This window comes from Rattus rattus, chromosome 15, assembly GCF_011064425.1.
Source record: "Rattus rattus isolate New Zealand chromosome 15, Rrattus_CSIRO_v1, whole genome shotgun sequence".
Classification (NCBI taxonomy): domain Eukaryota; kingdom Metazoa; phylum Chordata; class Mammalia; order Rodentia; family Muridae; genus Rattus; species Rattus rattus.
Genome location: NC_046168.1, coordinates 70,754,986 through 70,768,403, shown reverse-complemented (window position 1 = coordinate 70,768,403; position 13,418 = coordinate 70,754,986). Strand labels below are relative to the sequence as shown.

General features: G+C 45.7%; 1 protein-coding gene across 1 annotated transcript in view; it reads right to left on the bottom strand.

Moving 5' to 3' along the window:
• Hmgxb3 (HMG-box containing 3) overlaps positions 1–855 on the bottom strand; it is a 47,045-nt gene extending 46,190 nt beyond the window's left edge. Inside the window, exon 1 of the mRNA XM_032886195.1 lies at positions 425–855. The gene's annotated coding sequence lies outside the window, so the exon portion shown is untranslated. The remainder of the gene's footprint in view (positions 1–424) is intronic.
• Between the last annotated feature and the right edge of the window lie 12,563 nt (positions 856–13,418).

Below are 13,418 nucleotides of genomic sequence, written 5' to 3'. Positions count from 1 at the left end.
TGTCTCAAACACCAAAACAAGAAAATTAAAGAGAAGAGGGCCCTTTTGAGGACATAAGGTCTGACTCCTAATTTAGGTCCCACCGTTGAATAGCACTATTACAGATCCCTATACGGCCTTAAACAGGTTACTTTCCCTCTTTAAATATTTTTCTCATCTGTAGAATAGAAGGGCCATGCCTGGGATGAGACACTTTACCCTACCAAACCTTCCGTGCAACCTCAGATGATGGTTTCTACCTTCATCTCAGCCACGGACTACCTTCTTCTTCCCCTCTCTGGGCTGTCCCTAAGACAGAGACTAAAGGGAAAGGTTCTCCGCGTGGCACCGGGCAAACAGAAGCTGGAGAGGTAGCCGCAGCACCCCACACTCAGGTGCCTGTGCACCTAGGCCGGGAGGTTTGAGCCTAGAGGGCCGGACTTACCCGGAGGAGCTTGCGAGCCTCACGGCTCACATTCCCGGGGGTACCCGGCACCGGGGCTCGACAGGGGTGCTGATCGGTGCACTCGCGCTCCCCGCTGTAGGCGAGAGGCGGCTCCAAGCGTGACAGTGGTAAAGAGAAAGTGGAGGCGAGAGCTCGCGCACGCATCCCGGGGGCTGGAGGAGCCCCGGCCCCGCGGCCCCGCCCGGCGACACAAGGCGCGGAGTCGCCACAGTCCCTCTCGCTCCCTGTCCGAGTCGCGCTGCGGGGTCGTGAAGGGCGAGTGGAGGACCGAAGGTTCGCGCACAGGCTCGGCCGACGCCTGCCGAGGGCCCCGGGGGTCAGGCCCCGGGAAGCCCGAGTTAGGTAGCAAGGACACACGAGTCTACGCGGCACCGGCGCGCTGGTGGCAGCGGCGACAGCACACCACTGATCGCCAGGGAGACCCGTCCCGGCGGCCCTCGCGGCGCACCGGAAGCGGCCGGCGCGCGTGATTGCGTGCGACCCTCGCGCAAGCGCAACCGACGGGTCCTCTGTTGGAACCGATTGGAGGTTTAGGAGCTGGAAGGGGCGGTGGGAGTGGGGGGGTCGTTAAGGCGGACTGCTTCCGGCCAAACTTCCCAGAGCCGGAAGCTGGGGCTGTGGTGCGAAAGTAGGAGGCCACTTGGGCCAGGGCCGGGCTTTGGGACAATCAGGTAACAGGGGCGGAGCTAGGCTGAGCTCGACCTCACCTTTCAGACCTTTCTCTTTCCTTCAGCTTGAGGTTGATATTTAGTGGTGCACCATGCTTCCCTCCTCACTCCAGTGAGCAGTCACAATAGTGACTTTCTGGAATGTGGAGCTCTGGGAACGTAGGACTGGACTGGATTAACATAATAGATTGTGCCACATTTAAACAAGTTTCTGCAAAACCGCTTGCAAATTTAGTGCCAGTCTTTCCCATACCCACCTACCACGGTCACCATCTTCTCGATCTACCATCATCTGCCTGACCTCATGCAGTTCTACCTCCACTCTGGTCTCTGCAGCTAACACAGCAGATTGCTCTTTTTGCAAGGCTCAGTCTAATCTGGCGTCTTGTCTTTGGGCCGGGTAATGTAGATCAGTGGTAGAGGGCTTCCCTAGCATGTATTTACCCTTGGGTTCAATCTCCACGACAATCCCCCCAAACATAATGATTTGATCAAGACAAAAGATACTTGTCTCTTCATCTTCCCATGTCTCCTCTCAGTATCAGTAGTTTTCAAAACAAGTTCTGACATTCATGTATACACTGACAACATGACCCATTCCTACGCAGAGGGGTTTTATTGTACATATGAGGGAGAACATCCAGAGCAGAGAAAGAGATAGACTGGATCTGGGTGAAAGAAGCGTCAGGTCCAAAGGAAGCCCTATTTCCCCAAATTCCAAAAGGCAAAGGATGCCTGCCCTTTAGGGTACTAAAGCACAGTATCACAAGTACCCGCTAAACGTTTCAGTCAGTGCTAGCCTCTTAACTTTAAAAAAATATATTTAATATGAGTAGGCTGTCACTGCCTTCAGACACACCAGAAGAGGGCATCTGATCCCATTACAGATGGTTGTGAGCCACCATGTAGTTGCTGGGAATTGAACTCAGGACCTCTGGAAGTGCAGTCAGTGAACCATCCCTCCAGCCTCCTAATTCTTGTCACCTCCTCCCTTACCCTAAACCCCCTCCAACTCAGAGGCTCCCTACTCTCCTTACTCCTCCTTATAGCCCTGCTATTTTCAATGTGCTTGCTCTCCCTTCCTCCAGTCTCTCTCTACTCTGCCCCCTAGTCTCTCATGGGCCTGCTCTAATCTGTTGGTCAAGTTCAGTCTACTACTTTCTTTCTGCTCTGGACTCTTGAAGATGCCTCTGGCACTTCTGTTTCTTATTCCTACAATAAAAGCCTTCTCCTCAACAGAGTGCTGATTATGTTGTCAGTTTATACAAAAGCAGGAGCAGAATACACACACACACACACACACACACACAAACACACACGCAGAGGCAGAGGGAGGGAGAAAGAGAGAAGAGAGAGAGAGAGAGAGAGAGAGAGAGAGAGAGAGAGAGAGAGAGAGACTGACTGACTCCTGCCAAACTAGCAGGGTTATAAGGAGAATGAGTACCTGGGAGCAGGGAAGCCCTTAAGTTGGAGGGAGTTTAGGAAGCAAGGGAAGAGGTGAGAGGTTTAGCAGGATTTTGAAGTGTTAACAAGCGTTCGGGACACCAAGGGAGCCTGAAGGCCAGCATCAGCTTTAATATGCTAATAGGCACCACAGGTAGCCATTTGTCCCCTCTGCTAGTGATAAGAGAGGTGACTTTTTTTTGGTGGGAAGAGACTGGCTTCACAAGTTCCTGAGAAATGCTGGCTTTTATCTTTCTACCAGAAACCCTCCTAAAGTACAGATTGAGCCCATTTCTGGATCTCTGGACTGCATTTTGAGTTCTGGAAATGGGAGTTTCTTTTGGACCTAACAATTTGGAGTGTTTACATTCATCCTGCTACAAGGAAGCTCTATTAATCGTATGAAGTGCTTCCCATCATCTTAACTTTCTTCATAGCACTTACTACACTCTGTGATTGCCTATTTATCTGTTAATTAACAGATAAATTCCCTCCATTTTATATTCCCTGGGGTGTATAACTCAACTCCTGTTGTTTATCACTTTATCCTTACTGCTTGGAACCTATAAACGTTCATTAAGTGAATGTCTGACACCCAAAACATCCTCCCACAGTAGAAATCCTTTCCAGATAGATGGTGAGAGAATTTGAAGTTCTCATTTTAGCTGAGTTTTTTTCTGTTTTTTCTGGTTTTTTTTTTGGAGCTGAGGACCGAACCCAGGGCCTTGCGCTTGCGCTCTACCACTGAGCTAAATCCCCAGCCCTTAGCTGAGTTTTGAGCAGGGCAATGGCATGCCAGAAGGATCAGTGATTTAGTTAAGCAATCTTTGTGGCTCTGAACTAGTCTCTTCCTCTGGCTTATTTCTGTATCTATAAAACAAGGCTCCTCAAATTTATACAGTTTGAAGGCAAACATTTAGTTGGGGCAGGCTTACATTTCCAGCAGTTCAGACATTATCATCACTGCAGGAAGCATGGCAGAGTGCAAATAGGCTTGGTGCTGGAGGGGAGCTGAGAGGAGCTGAGAGTTCTACATCTTCATCCAGAGGCAGCAGATGGAGCCGAGTCTGGATCACACTGGCCAGACTTAAGTATTTATATGAGACCTCAAAGCCCCACCCCCACAGTGACACACTTCCTCCAGTAAGGCCACACCTCCTAATAGTGCCACTTCCTGGGCCAAACATGTTCAAACCACCGCGGCTGCTAGTTTCAAGCTTTTGCAACCTATTTCGGTGTATTGTCATAGCAGCCTATGCAAACAGGCTTGGAATGCTTGAGCAAATAGATTTTCTTCAAGATCCTTTCTGTTTTGAATGTTTCTGAGTCTGCTGGTAGTCTAATATAGACAAAAGTCAGTGTCAGGAAGCCTGTCTTTTCCTGATTTTTTTTTCCTTCTAGAAATGTTAACAATCTAAAACCTCATTTAAGTTTCTTAGTTTTCCACACCTGTGGCAAAACCAGCTGAGAGGAGGAACAGACACAGCCCTCTTAGTTGTGGCCCACCCCTCCTCCTCTAGAAATGGTGAGGAAGGGGAACCAGAAACTTTGGCAGTTCTCCCAGGAGGAGAAAAGGAAAGTTGTGGAAGCTAGAGGCATCACTGCTACTCTAATTTTCTTAAATAACTGCCAAATTAAAAAAAAAATAGTGCCAGACACAGTTGTGGGGCCTCAGAGAAAAGGACGAGGAATCATGTCTCTGGTGGCAGCAGTAGGCTCTATCTGCATGGTTTCAAGAAATTCACACCAAAACATTCTCTTTTTCTTTTTCATTTTTTTTTTCAGAGCTGGGGACTGAACCCAGGGCCTTGCGCTTGCTAGGCAAGCGCTCTACCACTGAGCTAAATTCCCAACGCCACACCAAAACATTCTCATCCCAGCTCTGTTAGTCAGATAAAAAAGGCATTCACCTTAGCCAACAATGCTTGGCTATGACAATTTTCAAGCAAGTGTAGGTGGACTGAACAGATTCATAGATCTCCATGGAACTGCTTTGAAAGATGTCTGCAGAAATGCAGATGCCAGTGAACATGCTATAATATAATATGCTAATGTAATATAATATATGCTAATAATGCCAGTGAATAGATAAGGTTAATGAGTAGAATGATTGCTTCCCTGGTTCACACTTCTGAAGGGGACTGTGCTGGATGGCTTTAGTCCATTTGACTCAAACTTAGAGATATCTGAGAAGAGGGAACCTTGACTGGAAAAAAGAAGTCTCCGTAAGTTTGGGCCTATAGGCAAGTCTGTGGGTATCTTCCTGACTGATGACTGATGTGGGAGGGCACAGCCCATGGAGATGGTGCAAACCCTGGGCAGGTGGCACTGAGGTGTAAAGGTCACAGGCACACACACCTCCATGGCCTTTTATCACTTCCTACCTGGAGTTCCTGCCTTTGACTTCTTGGGATGACTTCTCTTCCCGCCCCAAATTGATACTGGTGTTTTATCACAGCAAAGAAAACCCTAACTCGAACAGGGGACTGTTGAAAGGAGGGCAAGGAAGCAAAGCCGAGCTTGACCAAGTTTTGTTGCAGTACTGTCTAGTACAGACGACACGGAAGCATTGTTAGGGAGGCAGCCAGCCTACAGTACTGAAGAATGTTTATCCCACCTGTGATTTCTGAGCCAGCCACTGGCATGGATGACACAGGACCTGATTAACGGGTGGCTGGTGCAAACAGAGACCAGGGTGAAGCAGGGAGCACTGGGTCCTGCTCACCTACAAGTGCTGTGCTCACAAGACACTTCCATACTTGGAAAGGATTCAAGTCAGGCATCTGCCCTCAAACCATACTGCTGTCTTACAGCCACTGATCGTAGTATAACTCACACCCTAGAAATAGCACACAGGCGCCACTTACTAAAACTGGTTCTCCTCCAGTTAAGACTGTTTAAACTTATAATCAGATTTATGTGTTTTCCCATACAGAGAAAATATTCTTAGTACCTTTTATAGCCGTAGTATCTATTACTAATAAATTAGAGAAATATCAAGTTCATTTGTAGACAGCATGTATAGTACCATTAAAATGTTAGTGTAGTCTTAAAAAATAGTTATTTCTTAAGTTTCTATTTATGTGTATGTGTTTGTGTCTGCCCAAGGAAGCCAGAGGGCGTCAGACCGGCTGGAGCTGGATTTATAGGTACTTTGACCTCCCTGACCTGGGTGCTGGGAACTAAACTTGGATCTTCTGGAAGAGCAGTCAGTGCTCTTAACCACTGAGCCATCTCTCCAGCCCCTCTGCCAGTCCCTCTGTGTGCCCATGACACACATGTGGAGGTCAGAGGTCAGTTCCCTCCTCCCACTGTTTGCGTTTTAAGGCTCTAACTCCTCTCATCAAGTCTGATGGCAGCGGCCTTCACCCACCGAGCCATCTCTCCAGCCCCTCTGCCAGTCCCTCTGTGTGCCCATGACACACATGTGGAGGTCAGAGGTCAGTTCCCTCCTCCCACTGTTTGTGTTTTAAGGCTCTAACTCCTCTCATCAAGTCTGATGGCAGCGGCCTTCACCCACCGAGACATCTTGATGTCACAGCTTGGTGCTGGTTTTTTCCAGTCTTCCTTCTGGGTAATCTCATGAATTTTTCAGAAACCCACAACAATTATTTTTCTTTCTGCAGTTTGTTAATTGAAACAAACACATAAAGCAGATTTATTATAAAAAAATTGCTTCCATATTGAATAAAGCAAGTCAACAAAAATACAGTAGATTTTTGGATTTTTTTTCTCTTTAACAAGCCAGTATGAAATTTTGAAATAAAAGTACTGAATATGTTTTAATTTTTTGAGACAGGTTCTCATTATGTAGTTGAGGCTAGCCGTAAACTTGCAGTCCCTCTGCCTCAGCTTTTTGGGATTATAGGTGTGTACACTGATGATTGTCTTACATTTTAGATTCTGAACACTTGGTGAGTGAAAATGTCTCCTGGATAGAGCATGTGGCTTTATCTAGTGCTGTCCTTGGCTTCCTGTGTCGGGGTTAATTCAAGTCCTTCCTCCACCCACCCTTCTGCGGTCCTCACTGCTTATTCTGTGAATTCTTTGGGGATCTTGCTATTTCCCTGACCAAGTTTCTATGTTGGTTCTCAAATACCTACAAGAATACAAAATCTGAGCCATTGTGGGGGCACAAACCCAGCACTAGAGAGGCAGAGGCAGGTGGATCTCTATGAGTTCAAGGCCAGCCTGGTCTACACAGAGAGTTCTAGGATGTTACACAAGGAAACCTTGTCTCAAAAACAAACACAAACAAACAAACAAACAAACAAAATCAGATCATTCCTCTGAGTTTTTGTACTCTGCACAGTTGACTTGAACCTCCCCTTCCAATTAGACTACTCAGCACAATAGTGTTATGATGTTCCCTGAACTGACTTTTGTCTTCTTTCACCGGTAACCATTTCCACTGACCTGCCTTTGCCTGGGTGCCTCACCGCTCACTGTCAAACTAGACACTTTGAATTCTTTAAGACAGTGGTTCTCAACCTTCCTAATGACATGAACCTTTAATACAGGTCCTCTTGTTGTGGTGACCCAACCATAAAATCATTTTGTTACTTTAGAACTGTAATTATGCTACTGTTATGACTTGTAACTATATGACGTGCAGGATTTTGACCCTCAGAGGGGATGTGACCTACAGGTTAAGAACCACTGATTTAGGAAGTTGAATGGAGTCTCTTGAACTCCGGGTGTTCTTGAAGTTCCCATCAACAGAAACTTCATCCTGTCCCTTTGTTTTTTCAGTGCTCTGTAATACTTTTTAAAAATGACTTATTTAATTCTTAGTGCTTTGTGTTTTGCCTGCATGTGCATATGTCTGTGGGAGGGTGTCAGATCCCTTGGAACTGGGGTTACAAACAGTTGTGGGCTGCCACGTGGGAACTGAACCCAGATCCTCTGGGAAAGCAGCCAGTGCTCTTAACCACTGAGCTATCCCTCCAGCCCCAACTCTGTAACACTTAGAGCTCTGTGAGAGCAACAACCAGCCAGTTCTTAATAGTGCCTTGCCTAGGGCTATGGGGACATAGGGCTGTACTCAATAGAAAGGGGTTGGCCAAAGTTTTCTGTATCATAGCTTCCAATCCAAATTAAACCCTATTGTTTGATAATGTGTTCTAATGCACAGCATTAAACTTGTGTCCATCAAAATCACTGTAAGACTTTTTGCTCTGTTTATTCTTATTTAATGAGAAAGGCTTCCTCTAAGTGCCCTGACCACAGTAAATATGTGTTTAAACTTACTTTAAAAAAATATTTATTTAGTTATTTTATACGAGTACACTGTCGCTGTCTTCAGACACACCAGAAGGCGGCATCAGATCTCATTACAGATGGTTGTGAGCCACCATGTGGTTGTTGGGAATTGACCTCAGAACCTCTGGAAGAGCAGTCAGTGCTCTTAACCGCTGAGCCCCTGTTTAATCTCTCCAGCCCCTATTTTTTTTTAACTGAAAAAAAAAAAAGGGGGCCCAGTGAGGTGGGTCAGTGTGTAATGATACTTGCTGTGCTGTTCTGGCAGTGTGAGCTCAACTAATCCCAGAACCCACGGGGGAAGGACCACTCCCCAATGGTGCCATCTGATCTCCACGAATGCACAGTGGCACATGCATTCATCTGTTCGTCTGTCTGTCTGTCTGTTTTTCTATCACTCCCCGCCCTCCCCCCCCCCCATGGTGTTCTAGGAATTCTCTCTGCTGGGCTCATATCCAAAGGGAAGGAAACTGAGATTTATTGCTGGCCTATTTATGTCTATAATGCTTAATCTGCAATCATCTAATCTTTCTAGAAAACCAGTACAAACATACAATTTCAAGTTACAGAACTGTTAAGTAACTATTCACGCTAAGGGCAGACTTCTTTAGAGTGTAGTTGCGTACTGCTGCCACCAGAGGGCAAAGGCGGACTACGTAAGGGAGAAAGCTTGAAGAACCCTTAGGAACATCCAGCCCCAGTAGCTCTGATGTGGTAGATATGTCAGGGAAAGGTAAGCAAATAGGAGACACAGAATGAGGGTCTCATTCAATGACTAAAACTTGAATTAACTGTGCCTGAGTGTGGTGGTTTGCATATGCTTGGCCCGTGGGAAGTGGCACTATTAGGAAGTGTGGCCTTGTTGGAACAGGCATGGCTGGATTGGAGGAGGTGTGTTATTGTGCAGGCAGGTTTTGAGGGCTTAGTGCTCAAGCTCCACCCAGTGCAGAAGAGAGACCCTCCTCCTGGCTGCCTATGAAAGACAGTCTCCTTCTGGCGGCCATTGGATGAAGATACAGAACACTCAGCTCCTTCTAGAGCACCATATCTGCTTGCATGAATCTACAAGCCAGCCCCAATTAAATGTTGACCTTTGTAAGAGTTGCCTTGGGGGGCTGGAGAGATGGCTCAGTGGTTAAGAGCACTGACTGCTCTTCCAGAGGTCCTGAGTTCAATTCCCAGCAATCACGTGGTGGCTCACAGCCATCTGTAATGGGATCTGATGCCCTCTTCTGGTGTGTCTGAAGATAGCTGCAGTGTACTCATACATAAAAATAAATAAATAAACCTTTTAAAAGAACCCTAAAAAAAATGTTGCCTTGGTCATGGTGTCTCTTCACAGCAATGGGATCCCAGACTAAGACAGTGAGACCATTTAACCTACCCTGTTACATATCTCTTCACTGAAGACTTACTTTTCAATCTATGAATATTATTGGGAATGTAAATGCCTCTTGATAGGTATGTTCCAGAAATGAACTAAAGAAATAATATCCACCAGATATATCTGTGCTTGCAACAATACTTTACCTTACAACATCGGTACTACGTTGTTTTCTGCACTATCGCCCTCGAGAAGCTCAGCTGTAGAGGTTGGGGGAATGAATGAGAAACATCATTTCAGTCAGTATGCACAGACTATACAGGGGTGCAGGAGTTGGAGCCCCAAGGACCCACTAATTAGAAGGAGATTTATGGGAAATGTTGCTAAGAGCAAAGGACGACTGAGACATGTGAGGCAGGGAGGCACAGGGAGTTGGTGGAAAAGGTTGGGAGACAGCTCCAGTGGGACAGTGCGAAGGCCTAGGGTGTTAACTGTTGCATTTGGGCACACCTAAGGCGAGTGGTTGGCATGTTGGGCAAAGACTGTGTGTTAGAGCGAAGCCTGGGGGTGCAACCGAGGACAGCGCTTATCTTCTTTCTCCTCTCCTTTCTGATCTCAAAGGAAGTCTCAAGCAGGAAATCCTACTTCACCATGCTAAATGCTGGGACGACAGGCATGTACCGCCATGCCCAGTTAAGGCCAGAGTTTTTAAGGACTTGTCAGCTAGGCCTCTAATTTTGAGCTTATCCTGAAAACACCAAGAACTACTGCTGAGTTGTAATTCCTAACTAGAGTTGGGCGTGTTGGCTCATGCCTGCAATCTGAACACTTTAAGAACCTTGGGATAAATGCAGTTACTGTTAAGGGCAGGCTGCAGTCCTTTTTAAAAATTTGTGTAGGATGTATTCTTAGATTTATGAATGAAACACCAAAAAAAAATGAAAGTGTTCTCTACAGGGCCCAGGATGCTTGGTGCTGTGCAGACACTGCACAGAATGGCTAGAACAGTTAACTCCTTCACTCTGTTGAATGATAGTGAAGTTGGGGAGAGAATCCGCAAATTGCTGTAAAAAGACTAGAAACCAGCCTTAGCCCTGTGCCCATACTCAGTTGAGAAGGCATCAGAACACCTCCTGGGAGACGCTGCAGGACAGGTACAGAAAGTGTTAGCACCGGTGCCTTCCAGGCAGACATGATGGCGTATGCCTGTGACCCTGACACGCAGCAAGCTGAGACAGGAGATCAGCAGTCTGGACTATTTGGCAAGGCCTTGTGTCAGACAGACAGACAGACCGACCAACCAGCAAAATGTCTAAATGTGCGCCATTAGGAATGTCACTAGGGGGGGTTGGGGATGTGGCTCAGCGGTAGAGCGCTTGCCTAGCAACCGCAAGGCCCTGGGTTCGGTCCCCAGCACCGAAAAAAAAAAAAAAAAAAAAAAAAAAAAAAAAAAGGAATGTCACTAGGTTGTCACCCTAAGGTATCTCATCTCTGATGCGGAAACGCAGCTTAGGCATCTCTTGCTCAACCAAGCGGATTGGGGCTTTCTGACTGATGTTACAGGAGCCAAGCACTGTGAGAGCGGAGGGGTCCTGAAGCAATCTCCCACTCCTGTTGTTCTCACTAAGACTAACTGAGTCTCCAGGGGACAGCATTGAGCTCTGTCTGTCACAGATGCTTGAGTACAGGTGAATGAGGTACTATTCATTTACTGAGACAACCTTGACTGTCCCATCTCCCTGCCCCTGCCTCTACCCACTGGGTGCTGGGGAAGCAAGCCTGTGTCACCACACTAAGATAGCATTTTCAGATTCACTGGTAATCAGGGCTGGAGAGATGGCTCGGTGTTTAGAGCACTGGCTACTCTTCCAGAGGACCAGGGTTCAATGCCTAGCACCACAACTGTCTGTAAGTCTGTTTCCAAGGGATTTGATTTCCTTTTCTGGCCTCTGTGGGTACTGCATACACATGGTACACAGACATATATGCAAGTGAAATACCCCAAGACATTAAAGTTAAAAAATTTTAAATCAAATTCACTAATATCGAAATGTCAGAACTCCCAACACTAAAATAATTTACACAGTATCATTTTATTATAACAATTTATTAACAAAGAAATGGCACCCTTAAATCTCAAATACATAGAAGACCTTATAAAATAAGCAATACAAACATATTCTTCCAGATGGAAATAAATGATTGACAGCTCCCTCCCCTCAACAGGAAGCACCACATCCTTGTCTGAAGGACAGGTGGGCACTCATCTATGGGGGGCAACATTGAGGCACTTCAGTAGTAATCAGGCCCGGCAAAGAAGGGTGGTGACCGCTAAACCCTTTGTCATGTTGTCTGCATTTGTGTACAATGCTATGAAGGGGGAAAGCCAGGCTAGGTAGGTATTTTTACACTTACTGCTAAGACACAGAAGCCATGGCAGCATCAGGACTGAGATCCCAATTTCCCAAATGATTTGCCTTCAAGAGGAGGAAGGAGCTATTTGGTTCTATATTTCTTGCTAGGGATACAATGCAGAGTGTGGGATTATCCCCAGAATAAGTCTGTTAAAGTTTCAGATTGAAACCCTTTGTGACCTAGCAGCTATGACAGACTTAGAATACAGTGTCTCCAAAAGGCATTTGTTATTCTCACTACCTAGTCTGACACTTCAACATGCTCTTATTTTAAACTAAGTCATAGGGTACAAAATACATACTCAAAAATATACTAGCATAACATTTATTTGAGTTTCTAATTATACTTAGCAGATTTACTTTAAAATTTCAGTTACAAAATACTTTTGGTAAAAAAAAAATAGTTCATGATAAAAATTACCTTATTAAAAATGCCCCCTTCTACATCTAAACCCTCCATTTCCAAGTTACTATTTAAAAAAAAACTTTAAAAAATTTACTTTTAACACAAAGTAATTCAGTTATACTTTATGAAACAGCCTATACCAAGCCAGCTGGTGCACTGTTTTGTCCTGTGATAGTATAGTTTTCATGCTTAAACTTAGCACCCAAATGTACTATGATCCATGATTTACTAAAATCTTAATATATATATATAAAAAAAAAGAGTTGGAGGACAAATGGGTCCCAACAGCTAACTAGTTTTCTTTTCTCTTCTTCTGGCAAGGTCTCACCAACTATCTCAGGCTGGCCGATCCTCCTGCCCCAGCCTCAAAGTGCCTCACAGGCCACTGTGTCCACTGAGTCTAATTAGCAACCCATCCTTTCTGCAACTTAATTTAAAGTCCAAATTTAAATTAAAACACCACCAGAATTAAGATTCCGAGAAGAATACAAAGGAACAAAAAATTAGGCACAAATGTAAAGCTAATCATCTGGAGAATTCCACTTTTCTGGAGAACCAGTCTTGCCTGGATATACCTGAGTGGCACTCTTCCAGCTCAGACCTCAATCTGCCCCCAGCTAAGTTCTCTCTCTCCATGAAGCACTTCTAAGTCCCCCTGGAACACTGACACCCAGACACTGGGACTATGCAAAAGCGTTTACTTCTGTGTAGAGAGCCTTCGGCTCATCCCTGTCAGCAACTCCAAGAAAACATGGAAGTGAGGACACTAACAGGGGACACAGCTCTCCAACCATCATTGTAAATGAAGAGACTGTCCTCAAACTTACTGCACCCCTTTCTATACTTTGCGGACTGGGGTTAATCCTGGCAATATGTTCTTAAATGTCAAACTGCCAGGAACATCCCTGCACAGGAACACTGTTTTTGCCAGAATGTAGCCAGGAGCATTAGTCTAATGAACTCATCTATCACCTCCATGCAGTCTCAAAGTTCCCCACTCACTGTGTTGAAAATTTGATATAAATCATACATGTTCCACTGACCCTGATTAAAATTAACTAAGGCACCTGCCAGTTACTCTGTCTGAGATACAGTACTGCAGCCACTCAGCTCACGGGGGACAGTACTCCTCTGCTCACCAGACTTTGGATACAACGTGAGAATACGCTTCTTAGCTCTTTGGAGCTTTGGTGAACCCATGACTTTCCCCTTCTAGAAACAGAACCGATTTCTAACATTGCTCTTAGAGGCACGCTCCTGAACCCTGCTCTTTCTGTGGGGCTTACCACAATCTGGATCCAGCCAGGTCTCTTCCTTTCTGGTCAATACAGACTTTGGTGATCTGTCCTTTCACTCTCCTCAACTGTGTTCTTTTCATAGCAGGCCTACATACACACCAGCTTATTCCACCCTGGGCCTGTTAACTCCAGCACCTGGAGGCTGAAGCAGGAGACCAACA